The 13,577-nt window shown below is 39.4% G+C and overlaps 1 protein-coding gene and 1 pseudogene across 5 annotated transcripts in view; both read left to right on the forward strand.

Moving 5' to 3' along the window:
• Window positions 1–13,577, forward strand: part of NINL (ninein like) — a 184,330-nt gene that overhangs the window by 42,436 nt on the left and 128,317 nt on the right. The gene's annotated exons all lie outside the window — the stretch shown is intronic.
• On the forward strand, window positions 9,295–11,503 carry LOC114037064 (annotated as a pseudogene).

The following is a 13,577-nucleotide window of genomic DNA, read 5'->3' on the forward strand; positions in this document are numbered from 1 at the left end:
CTGTTACCTACCAAGTTTAGGAGCAGCCTGAGCAGAAATTATTCCTTTAGGCCATGCACAAGATTTTAACTTAATGCTGAAAAGGTCTCCTATCTGGGCTTTTTTTCTTCTTCTTAGTAGTAGGAGGAAAGTAGCTAGGAAATGTGAAAAGAACTACGCTCAATGATATACTGCATGGGGACGAGAACAGTGTCAATGTCTTGCCTAGACTTTGTATCTCTCCTAGTGCCTAGCACAATACTACATTGTTATTCATTTGTTTCAGTTGTGTCCAACTCATTGTGACCCCATTTGGGGTTTTCTTGGTAAAGATAGTGGAGTGGTTTGCCATTTCCTTCTCCAGCCCATATTACAGGTAAGGAAACTGAGACAAACAGGGTTAAGTGACTTGCCCAAGGTCACACAGCTAGTAAGTGTCTGAGGCCAGATTTGAACTCAAGAAAAGGAATCTCCCTGACTCCAGGTCTGGTGCTGTATCCACTGTGCCACCTAGCTGCCCAATAATGCCATGAGTCTTTTAGTAAAGGTTTGTTTAAATTAACTGAACTGTACCAAGTTCACCTATCCACAATCTAAGACTACATAAAAAAATCAACTCGCTTTTTTTGGACACCTTTGAATTTCCAATATTTAGAGATGTTTAGTCCAAAAGAAAATCTTCTTTAGGAAACAGTCTAGCATAGTAATCATAAGATCACACATAGATTTAAAATCTAGTTCATTTTACTCATTTTATTGGTGATAAATCCAAAGCCCAGCATGTTAAAATGACTTTCCCAATATCAGAGGATGCAAGAGGCAAAATTTGAACTCAGGTTCTTTGATTCTAAAGCCAGCCTCTCTAAGTGCTGTAACTTTTAATATGTAAGACCAGGATTCAAATCCTGCCTCTGACATTCACTGTTTGACCATAGAAATCATTTCAAACCTTTGAGCTTCCAGATCCTCACCTGTAAAATGGGAATAATAATGTCTATCTGTAGTGCCTGCTTCACTGGGTTTTTGTAAAGCTTCAATGAGATAACATATGTGAAGAACTCTGCACAGTTTAAAGAATATACATATCCACCCACAAACATTCTCACACATGCTCAGATACATGCATATATGTCTCACATGTATTATTGGTTGAATTGTTGAATATCCTGTGCAGCAGGGGTCCTTAGCCTTTTAAAAAAATCATAGACTCCTTTTGGCAATCTCTAGGGAAGTCTTTGGACCCCTTTTCAAAACAGTGTTGGAGGGTTTTTTTGGTTTTGTTTTGTTTATTTTTTTTAATAAACAAGTGAAGGAAATACTAAATTTTATTTAGAAACTAGGGGAAATAAAAGTGTCATTTTTCCCAATCCAAGTTGACAGATCCTTGGTTAAGAACTCCTGCCCTAGGATTGGTCAGTTATACCTCAGATGGAGTCATTTAAACAGTTGTTCAGTCATTTTTTATTGGTGACACCATTTGGGGTTTTGGTTTTTTTTTTTTCAGCATAGATACTGTAGTGGTTTACCATTTCCTTCTCCAATTCATTTTGTGGATGAGGAAACTGAGGCAAACGGGGTTAAATGACTTGTCTAGGTTCACACAGCTAGTTAACGTCTGAGGCCGAATTTGAACTCAAGACGAGTCTTCCTGACTGCAGGTCCAATGTGCTATCCACTGCGCCACCTAGCTGCACTTGAACAGATTACTTTCCTCCAACACTACGCAGAAATGATACTGAAGGAATAACAGTTTTGAAGTGAGGGAAGAAACAATTATTCTGGAGCAGGTCCTTAGGACTTTGGACAGTGTGAAGTATCAACTATTATGAAGGCATAGGGAGCCTTGGGGTTGAAAAAGAAGGGAGCTCACACATCTCCATTAACCTTGTAGTTTCGAGGAAAAATTAGCAGTAGGAAGATCCTGTTCCTTAATTTAATAAAAATGAGAATGATAACGGTGACCCCCCTCTAAAATTTGGCCCATTCTACATTTGCTACAACTCTAAGTTTAGAGTGACTATTAAGCTGTCTGTAATTTGCAGGATTTGTGATCATATTCTGCTTTTACTTGCTGTCATAATTCCCAAAGCAGACGGAGATCAAGAATAAATCAAGCTATTTTAAGACTTAAAATATTCTGAATCTGGGACTGAAGAACTCACTGAAAGAAACTGTTGACTGATCCATAGCCACATGTTTATTGGTAACATTTAAACATTTCTTCCAAATAAGTTTTGTTAATGTCTTTTTGTTTTAACATCAGAGTTATTTATGGGCATAACTGAACTCCCACCTAATACCCATTGAATCCTCTCTTGCAGCAAAGAAAAACAGCAAAGCAAAACCAACTAACACAATGAACATTAGACATTCTGCAGCTGTAGCTCTCACTTTTCTGAGAGAAGTGAAATACTTTTTATTATATGTTTTATGGGGAGCCAGGATTGGTCATTACAATTATTCAGAGTTTGACTTCATTTTAACATTCTTTTAAATTTTATTATTATAGTCATTGTATGCTTTTTCTCTTGCTTCTGCCTGCTTCATCCTGCATCAGTTCATACAAGTCTTTTTGTGTATCCCTGAGTTTCTTCCATTGCTTGTTTTTTACGGTGCAAGAATATTACCTTACATTCGTACACCCCAATTTTTCAGCCATTTCCTAATCAACAGACAACTACTTTGTTTGGGATTATTTGCTGCTGCTGCAAAAGAAGTCACTATGAACATTTTGGTATATTGGCATTATTGCTTGTAAGAAAGGCAAACCATAAATCAAACTATTGTCTGGTCAAATGCTGAAAACAGCTGTAGTAGGATTCAGGACTAAGTAAACCTGCTTTGAGGTCTCCTGTTCCCATTTAAGCAACCTGAGTAACCATTCTGGGGGAAAAAAAAAAGAAAACTCTTTTACCATAGCCACCATTCCCTGCAGTGAACTGAACAGCTTCACTACCACTAGAGGTCAGACGACAGCCTTAAAACTAGCATAAAACCAGGCTTCGGAAAGATGGGCCAGTCCACTATAGCAGTGAGGATGTGGGGCATGAAACATGAGCAGGACAATGTGCATGCATAATAGAGTACCTGTGAGCCTTAGGCAGAGCCCTAGTGAAACAACCTTTTTCATAATGGGAAAAGCACAGCTGGCCCATTCTTTATTATCTGTATCTTATCCCACAAAGGGTAATTAACATTCTTTACCAATAGCAAGCTTCCCTGAATCTGATCACAATAAAAAGGGAAATGAGGCAATTATCTGAATAATTCAACTGAAGAACCACCTGTACTTCCAAATGCATTTGTCTCAATTACCCGGTGAAGGTGGCTTTGGGCATGATTTCAGCATGTAAATGTTCCTGTTCACAGTTTTTCTTTGGTTATATAGAAACATAAGCTGTATATAGCACACCTTTACTTACTGGTGCCCAAAACTTTGGTTCCTTCCTCTTTTTTGGCTTGTTTCTGAAGAGAAGACAAGCATATTTTACTTTCAAATCAAATCATGATAAAGCAGTAATGACAAGCCCTGATCTTGTGATAACCCAGGAGGTCTCCAGTCTTCATAGACTTTATAGGAGGGGCTTTTATAAATCATCGGTTCTCAAAGTGTTGTTGGGGACCCTTGGGTGTCCCTGAGACTCTTTCAGGCAGTCTACAAGGTCAAAACAATTTCCATAATAATACTGTCATTTTAATTTTTAATATGGTAAATATTGATTAATTGCATAAACAAAAGTTTTTTGGGAGGGTTCTCAGTAATTTTAAGAGTGTAAAGGGGTCCTGAAATAAATCATCTAATGTATCCCCTGTGTTTTTTTTGATGACTGCACAGCTTTGCCTCACTTAAATCCAATTCACACTGAAGTCAAGATGTCACCCTCTTGATGTCATAGGTCCTCTTTGAAAATGAAGGATCGAAAACATCAACAACAAAAGATGAGAACCTAAGACCCAGAGAAGTAGAATGATTTGTTTCAGTCAGTCAATAAACATTAAGCACCTGCTTTATACCTGGCACTGTTCTGAGTGCTGGGAATGCAAAGAAAGGCAAAAGATAGTCCCTGCTCTCATGGAGTTTGTAGTTTAACCAGGGAGACAACATGCAAACAACTATGTACAAATAATAAACATAGACTGAAATGGGGATAATCAACAGAGGGAAGGGACTAGAATTAAGGGGGATTGAGAAAGGCTTTTTGTAGAAGGAGGAATTTTTTTAGCTGGGTCTTACAGGAAGCCAGAAGGTGGATATGAGGAGGGAGAGAATTCCAGGTGTGGGGAACAGTGAGTGAAAATACCAGGAGTCCAGACACGGACTGTCTTGTGCAAGAAACAGCAAAGAGACCCACGTCACTGATCTCAGTGTGTCGGGGAGGTGAGGTGGGGGAAGATTAGAGAGGTATAAGAGCACTGGAAAGTTATGGGGGACACTTAATAAATTGAGAATTTTTTATTTGATCCTGGAGGCAATAGGAGTCCACTGGAATTTATTGTTATGTGTGACATGATCAGATCTGTGCTTTAGGAAGATCAGTTTGGCAGCTGAGAGGAGGATGGATTTGAATGGGGAAAGGTTTTAGGCAGGGAGACCAATCAACTATTACAACAGTCCAGGCCCGAGGGTGGTGGCCACGTCAGAGGAGAGAAAGGGGATATGGTCATCTAGGGAATAAATATCTTGAAATTTGAACCAAAGGTCTCATATTCCAAAGCCACTCACTCCATGAGGTATTGTGAAATTATATAAATTTTCTGAAGATGAAATTAATTTTAATTTCAATAGGAAAAAAAAAAGACATAGAACAAACACACTTAGAAAGGCATGGGCAACAAATAGACCTCATTAAGGTTTTGAAACGCCAGTCATTGTGTTAAATAAATCCTTAATCATTTTAGAATTGCTGTCCGCCCAGACCCTGCCAGTGAATAATCTGAATCTATATACTTAAATGTAAAGGGGGAAAAAATTATCAACCCATTTTCTTTGGAAAGAAGGTAAAAAAGTAGGGGAGAGGAGTGAGTCGTGCAGGGTGCTAAAATAATAACAATAAAAAAGTTCTAATTTGATGGTTTAGTTCGTAGTTCCAAATCATTAAAAAAAAGTTTGAAATATGTAGTATAGTTCAAAGTAGTTCTAAAATACTCATCAAAGTAGTTCAAAAACTATTAGTTGCAGGAATTAATCATGGGTCTGCAGATGGGACCTTTTAGATTTTGAGTGTCCTATACTTGAATGTGTCAGATCTCATCATTCACAATACCCAGACAAAAGCGTTAAACCTGGATAAATCTCAATGGATCTTTTGCCTCAAGTAAACCCTGATTCTAAAGCATCCTTCAAAACAGAGAGAAATGAAACTTTGTGGTACTTTATTTTCTGGAGAGTATAATCAGAAGAGATGGAACTGGCAAAAATCAATAAAAATAAATCGCAGATCAGGACAGTTTTTTAGTATCCATCTACAAAACTGTGTCAGAGACTTAAAAATATCGTCTCATGGAAGAGATAGATGTATAAAACAGAGAAAGATCGTCCTGAGTCACCCTTCTTGTTTAGTGGTTTCTGATTCTTTGTGACCCCCTTTTTGGGGTTTTCTTGGCAAAGATCCTGGAGTAGTTTGCCATTTCTGTCTCCAGCTCATTTTACAGGTGAGGAGACTGAGGCAGACAGGATCAAGTGACTTGACCAGGGTCACACAGCTAGTAAGGCCAGATTTGAACTCAGGAAAATGAGTCTTTCTGATGTCAAGTCTAGCACTGTATCTACTGCACCACCTAGGTGCCCCACACACCCATTTACCCAGTGCTAAAAGCTGTAAGCTATCTTGAAGTCTCCCATGAACTAGTATAAGTGGAAGCCATTTGTCTTTCATTCTGTCGTGTATTCTTGGCACCTTCCAGGAATGTGTTCCACTTTCAACTCTTCCTATCCAAATTCTACTCCCTCACACCTTCTACTTGTACTTCCTCTACGAAGCCTTCCTACCAAGAAAACTCCAGCCAACACTGATCTCATTTCCTGACCTCTTAGAGCTAACATTTACATAGCATTTTAAGGTTTGCAAAATGTTTTTGCATATGTTATCTCACTTGATCCTCACAACAACCCTGTGAAATAGGTGCTATTATTATCCCCATTTTACAGATGAGGAAAATGAGGCTGAGAGAGGTTATATGAATTGCCCAGGAGTCACACAGATGCTAAGTGTCAGAGGCAGAATTTGAACTTGGGTTTAGCACTCTATCCACTGAGCCAACTGGCTGCCTGAAAGAGAGCACTTACTCTCTGCCACATACATTCTGGCTACTTTGGTTTTGGGCAGCTAGGTGGCACAATAGATAGAGTGTGAGACCTGGAGTCAAGAAGACTTATCTTCCTGAGTTCAAATCTCACCTCAGATACTAGCTGTGTGACCCTGGGCAAGTCACTTAACCTTCGTTGCCTCAGTTTCCTCATCTATAAAGTGAGGTGGAGAAGGAAATGACAAATCATTCCAGTATCTTTGCCAAGAAAACTCCAAATGGGGTCACAAAGAATCAGAAAAGACTGAACATACACACATTTTTCAATTTTAGAGTATTATCATATATGAACTTATGTGATGTTAGTCCTTGACACAAGAGGCCATGTCATATGTTTTTCTGTTCTTCACGATGTCTATCTGTGGTCAGATAGATGCTCAGAAAATATAAGGTTACTTGATTAATTGAGTTTATTTTAAGAAGTATTGCTGCCTTCTCCTTATATATACACTACAGTGACTTTCTCTTAAACTAACCTTTTTGTTGCACCCTTCCTCATAACACAGAAAAACATTTAAAGAAAACCAGTTTTCCAGCAAGCTGGTCTGATGGGATTTAGCATATTCCACACCCCTAGTCCCCCCAGTCCCCAAACTCTGTACTGAAAGCAGGGACATATATTTAATCATGACTGATTTAATTTAAATGAATTGTATTTGAAAGATTGTTATGTAGAAGGATCTGACATTTTGTTCTTGGCCCCAAAGAGCAATGGCTATAGGTTTCCAAGAAGTAAATTTAGGCCTAGTACAAAGAAAAATGTCTTCCCAGTTAGAGCCATCCAAAAGTGTGATGGGCTGCCTCGGGAGGCAGTGGGTTCCCCCTCATGAGAGGCCTTCCAGTTAAGGATGGATGATCATCTTATAGGGATGTTGGAGGAAGGAATTCTCTGTCAGGTACAAGCTGTTCTCCGTCGCTCTGGAGGACCCTTCCAACTCTGATTCTGCTGTCACCTTTCTTTCCACTCTTGAAGGAATTGGCCTAGTGAGTCATTCTTTTTATTTTATTTAACTTTAAAATTTTATTTTCTCTCTTTTCCCTCTTTCTTTTCCCCTTTACTATGATGATTATTTTAAAGTTGGGTGGTAGAGGGTGGGTTGGAAGTTCAGAAAGTGGGTAGGAGGAAATAAGTTTTTTTTTTAATTGCCCTGCTTTTGTGTGTGTGTGTGTGTGTGTACACGTACTAGTGATCTGAGAGCCTACCCTCACGGGGGAACAAAGATAAAGTAGTCTCTTTCAGTCCTAGAAGACAAAGAAGATAGGGCCAAATGGAGAGGAGAGAAAGAACGAGGATTTCTGAATTTTCAGTTTCTTTCTCAGTTACAAAGTGTAAGGCAGCGGTTTAACTGGTGCTGGTTGTTGCGTATTGTCACTTGACTGTCAGTGACCCTTACTACACACTAGGTACATGTAAATTGAAGAAGCAGATAAGCAAATTGTTGGATGTGGTTGCTGAATAGCCCTGGTGTGATTGTGTGCTGAATAAGTTTGGGCTGTTGATAGCTGAGCCATGGGTTACTGTATAGGCTCAAAGCATGCATCTTCCTGATGTAGGCTGATTAAACCCTCTAACCTGTACCTCTGAAAGCTAATTCTGGGAGGATCCCATTCATGTATGTATATCTTTTCCTTTTCTTTTTTTTTTTAAATTTTGAGACCTTTCCCTTATTGTCAGTACAAAACCTGGAGAATTCACCAAACTGGGATAATCCTGACTAGATATGGACTGGCTCTTCCAAGGCAGAGCTAGACTGGAATGAGTCCCATAGGCTTGGATCTAAACTCCCAGGACAGCCCTAGGACTTATCGTAAATTCAAAACCAGCCCAAAGTTTATATACCTGAGTTCATTTTACCTTTGATTCTTTATTTGTAATTTTTATTTTTTCCTCTATATATTTCTAAATAATTTAAATAGATTGCTTTCCCTTTAACATGTTAACAGATCCATTCATGGCAACTGAAATAAATCTTAACTCTTGGAAAATGTACGACAGTGAATGTTTGGTTCTTCTATAGCGCTCTGTAAGCTCACAAAGAAACCGGCCAGTTCCTTTCTCTTTCTGATCTTTTCTTGCATAAGGATGGACAAGATATTATAGTAGAAAGGGCACAGATCCAGGGGTTAAGTGACCTAGGTTCTCATCCTGGCATTGTCACTAATCCCAGTTGTGTGACTTTGAGCAGATTACCTCTTCTCTCTCTGCCTCATTTTATTCATCTATAGAATTATGGGGTTGAATTTTTTTTTCAACTCTTTAAAATTAAAGGACCTTTTGATTTTATGTCTACTAATTCAGTAGTGTACAATTCAAAGCACCTATTGTCCGGCAACCCTAACCCCAGGTAGTTTTCTTGAAGGTGGGAACCACTGATCAAAAAGGACTGAGGAAATCAGATAAAGACTGAATGACAATACAGCTTCTCACTACTACAGAGGAAAAACCAAAACAATTCCAGTAGCATTTACTAAGTATGCATAGAGTACCTAGGCCAAGTGCATATCCTAATAATGGTTCATTTTCATACTGTATATGAAAGGCAGTCAGCCTGCATGAGCCATGCAATTAGACCAGGCCACCTTCAAGTTGCAATATTTAGGAAGTGGTATTAAAAAAAGGTTTTCTAATTTTAGGCTCCTTCTGTGGACTCACCCAACTAGATATGCTTTGGGGAAACATAAACAATGCCTGTTTGTCTTCAAGTGCTAGCATTTATATTTCCAAACTACCCTCAAGGACTTGGCGGCCAGCCCTCCCACAGGACCATGACTATGTTGCCTTTTACAAAATCTTGGAAGAGCCTTCAGTTGCAGTATGGTATTGAAGCAGGGTGGGAGGGAGTTCACAGATAAACTCAGCTATCTGGAATTGTGTGAAACTGATACTTGAATGATACATAGGTTAAAATGCATGTGGATATTGTGGAATCACAGTTTTGGTGGACTATAGTTAGGAGTAGAAAATAGCAGCCAAGAAAGCAAGCACCATCTTCATCTCTATCAAGAGGCATGATGTCCAGGACTAGGGAGGTAATGGTCCCACTGTATTGTGCCCCTAGTTTACTGTAGAGATCACATCTGGAGTGTCGTGTTCCATTCTAGGTGCTGCATCTGTAGATTAGAGAGCAACCAGAAGAGGGCAATCAGAACGCTGTAGTGCCTCAAGAGAATTCCATTTGCCTTTCATTTCTTTCCAGACTGTTCTGTTGAAACAGAACATCTTCATCTCCACAAGGACTTTCTCTAATATGCCATAGAAAGCTCTTTACTCTGGGTGCTCACTCTATCCCCGGACTCTCTCTCATGTTGGAAGTACCCTTCTTTCCTGTGGCCTTTCCCTATGATTGGCTAGTTCCTTCCAGAACCTTCATTTTAGGGAAGAGGCCCCGGACAACTATGTCTTTATTCCTCTCTTGGTTGTACTACTGACTCTCCTCAGGACTGTACTATACCCTCACCCCCTTCTCAGCTCCTTTTTATGTGTCATCTTCCCCCATTAGAATGTAAGCTCCCTGAAGGCAGGGACTGTCTGTTTTGCTTGTATTTTAAAAAATCAGTAAACATTTCTTAAGTGCCTACTGTGCCATGCACTTTGCTAAGTTCTGGGGATTAAAAAAAAGATTCAAAAAGACAGTCCCTGCCCTTAAGAAGCTTACATCTAATGGGAGAGACAATATGCAAATGAACACACACACACATACACACACACACAGAGTTCTATATATAGGATAAATAAGAAATGACAGAGGGGAGGCACTAGAATTCAGAGAGGGATATCATGAGCACTTGGAGCAGTGCACATAGAAAGTGTTTAATAAATGGTGGTTAATTTGACTTATGATGGCTGAAGAAAAACTTAGCATGTTTAGCCTGGAGAAGAGACTTGAGGGGTAGGGAACATGATAGCCAAGTCATAGAAGGTCTGTTAAGGAGAAGAGGGCTAAGACTTGCTTTGTTTGGTTTCTAGGGTAGAACTAGGAATAATGATGGGTTAAAGTTGCAAGAGGCAAATGTAGGTTGGCAGAATGAAAAGCTTCCTCATCCACAGAGGTGCTCAAAAGAAGTAGAATGGGCTGCATCAAGAGACAGTGGGTTCTGCTTTCTGTCCTTGATACCATCAAAGAAGCATCACCCAAGTGTCTGTCTTGACCACTCCGGCCATGTTGAAGTCAGAGTCCTCAGGAGCCAGAGCAGCTGCAAAAACTCTTCATTGGAGGCTTGAACTTCAAGATGACAGATGAGAGTTTATGGAGCCATTTTGAGCCACAGAGCATGCTTGGAATGTGTGGTAGTAGGAGGGATCCAAGTACTGAGCGTTCCAGGGGTGTTGGTTTTGTTATCTGTGCCACAGAGGTAAAGAAAGATGTCTATCCTGCCCTACAGGAAAATAGAAGGGATAGGGGATGGGGGGGCAGTAATTGAAGGGAGGGCAGATTGGTAGAAGAGGTATTCAGAATGCACACTGTCCTGGGGTGAGGGGAGGAGAGAGCTTGGGAGAAAATTTGGAACTCAAAATCTTGTGAAAGTGAATGTTGAAAACTAAAAATAAATAAATAATTTTTTTTAAAAAAAGGAAAAGAAAGATGTACCATGAATGCAAGACCTCACAAAGTTGATTGCAGAGTTGCTGAACCAAAGAGAGCTGTTTCTAGAGAGGATTCCCAAAACCAGGTGCCCACTTAAACAGTGAAAGAGATTTTTGTGGGTAATATTAAGGAAGGCACTAAGGAGAACCACTTAAAAGACTACTTTGAACAGTATGAAAAGATGGAAGTGATTGAAATAATGACTGGCCAAGGCCATGGCCAGAGCAGGAGCTTTGCTTTTTTTGATGACTGTAACTGTGGATAAGTCATTCAAAAATACCATACTGTGAATGGCCACAACTTTGAAGTAAAAAAAGCCTTATCTAAGGAAGAAATATTCAGTGTTTCATCTAGTTAAAGAAGTTGAAATGGTTCTGGGAACTTTGGAGGTGGCTTTGGTGGAGATGATAACTTTGGGTATGATGAAAACTTTGGTGGTTGTGCTGGTTTTGGCCACAGTGATGGTGGTGGAGGATATAGTAGAAGTGGGGGTGATTGCAATGGATTTGGCAATGATGGAATCAACTTTGGATGTGGTGGAAGCTACAATGATTTTGGCAACTACAGCAATCTCTTCAGACTTTAGTCTCAGGAAGGGAGGAAACTTTGGAGGCAGGATCTCTGACTCTTAAGATGAGGCCACCAGTTTACCAAACCACATACCCAAGATGGCTGATGGTTCCAATAGTACTAGTAGTTACAGCAGTGGTAGAAAATTAGGAAACAAATCTTAGGAGAGAAGAACCAGAGAAGCAATAAGGAAACTATAGGTTATAGCAGATTTGTGAGCTCAAACATAGTGGTGGCCGGGCCTGTTGTTGTTCATCCTTTTTCTTTTTCTTTTTTTTTTTTTTAAATGAGGCAATTGAGGTTAAGTGACTTACCCAGAGTCTCACAGTTAGGAAGTATTATGTGTCTGAGGCCGGATTTGAACTCAGATCCTCCTGACTGGAGGGCCAGTGCTTTATCCACTGCCTCACCTAGCTGCCCTTGTTCATCCTTTTTTTTTTTTTTTTTTTAAATTTTTAACTTGTGTTTTTAAAACTTTGGGTTACAAATATTCTCCCTTCCTCCCTCCCCACCTGCCCTCATTGAAAAGGCAAGCATCTCAATACAGGTTAAAGATGTGTAGTCATGCAAAACACTTCCGTAGTAGTCATGTTGTGAAAAACTAAGTATATTTCCCTTCATCCTATCCCACCCCCCATCTATTCTATTCTCTCTTTTGACCCTGTCCCTCCCCAGAAGTGTTTGCTTTTGATTATCCCCTCCCCCAATCTGCCCTCCCCTCTATCAACCCCCTGCTCTCTTGTCCCCTCCCCCTCTTATTTTCCTGTAGGGTAAGATAGATTTTCATACCCCATTGTGAATGTTATTCCCTCCTTAAGTCAAATCCTATGAGAATAAGATTCACTCATTCCCTCTTACCTTCCCCCATTTCCCCTCTTCTGTAAAAGCCTTTTCTTGTCTGTTTCATGTGAGATAATTTACCCCATTCTCTTTCTCCCTTTCTCCTTCTCTCAGTTAATCCTCTCTAACCCCTTAATTTTATTTTCCAGATATCACCCCTTCATCTTCAACTCACCCTGTGTCCTCTATCTATACAATCATATAGTTTTTTTCCCTCCCACTACCCTAATACTGACAAAGGAGTCATGAGTTACAAATATCATCTTTCCCTGCAGGAATGTAAACAGTTCAACCTTAATAAGTCTCTTATGATTTCTCTTTCCTGTTTACCTCTTCTATGTTTCACTTGAGTCTTGTATTTGAAGGTCACATTTTCTATTCACCTCTGGTCTTTTCCTCAGGAATGCTTGAAAGTCCCCGATTTCACTGAATGTCCATTTTTTACCCTGAAAGATTATACTCAGTTTGTTCTGGGTTGCTGGGTTTGTTCACCCTTTTTCAAAGAGGACCAATGACATCATGGGTGATGTCTTGACTTGTGAGTAAATTGGATTTAAGTGAGACACAAAATTATCAGCCTCACTCTCTTCCAGAGTCATCTAAGTCCAGGGGCAGGACAAAAGTCAAGGTGGCAGGGCCTATCTGCTACAAGAAGACATGTTACTTTTTGTGTAAAATCTTCAAGACTGTATTTGTGAGTAAATTGTATAGCAGGTTATTTTAGTTTCTTTTCTTTTTTCAATTTAATATTTCATATTTCCCAATTACATGTAAAAATAATTTTAACATTCTTTTCTCGAATTTTGAATTCCAAATTCTCTCCTTCCCCTCTCCTCACCTTATTGAGAAGGCAAGCAATTTGACATAGCTTATACATGTGTAGTCATGCAAAACACATTTCCATGTAAGTCATGCTGTAAAAGAAAAGAAAAAAAAACAAGAAAAATAAAGAAAGTAAAGAAAAAGTATCTTTGATCTGCATTCAGGCTCCACAAGTTCTTTCTCTGGAGATGGACAGCACCTTTCACCATCAGTCCTTCAGAATTGTCTTGGACCATTGTATTGCTGGGAATAGCTAAGTTATTCACAGTTGATCATCATACAATATTGCTGTTACTGTGTACAGTATTTTTCTGGTTCTGCTCTTTTCACTTTGCATCAGTTCACATAAATCTTTCCAAGTTTTTCTGAGAGTATTCTGCTCATCATTTCTTTTCTTTTTTTTTTTTTTTAAGGCAATTGTGGTTAAGTGACTTGCTCAGGGTCACACAGCTAGTTAGTGACAAGTGTTTGGTC

Source organism: Vombatus ursinus, unplaced genomic scaffold, assembly GCF_900497805.2.
Source record: "Vombatus ursinus unplaced genomic scaffold, bare-nosed wombat genome assembly UNPS02010219.1, whole genome shotgun sequence".
Classification (NCBI taxonomy): domain Eukaryota; kingdom Metazoa; phylum Chordata; class Mammalia; order Diprotodontia; family Vombatidae; genus Vombatus; species Vombatus ursinus.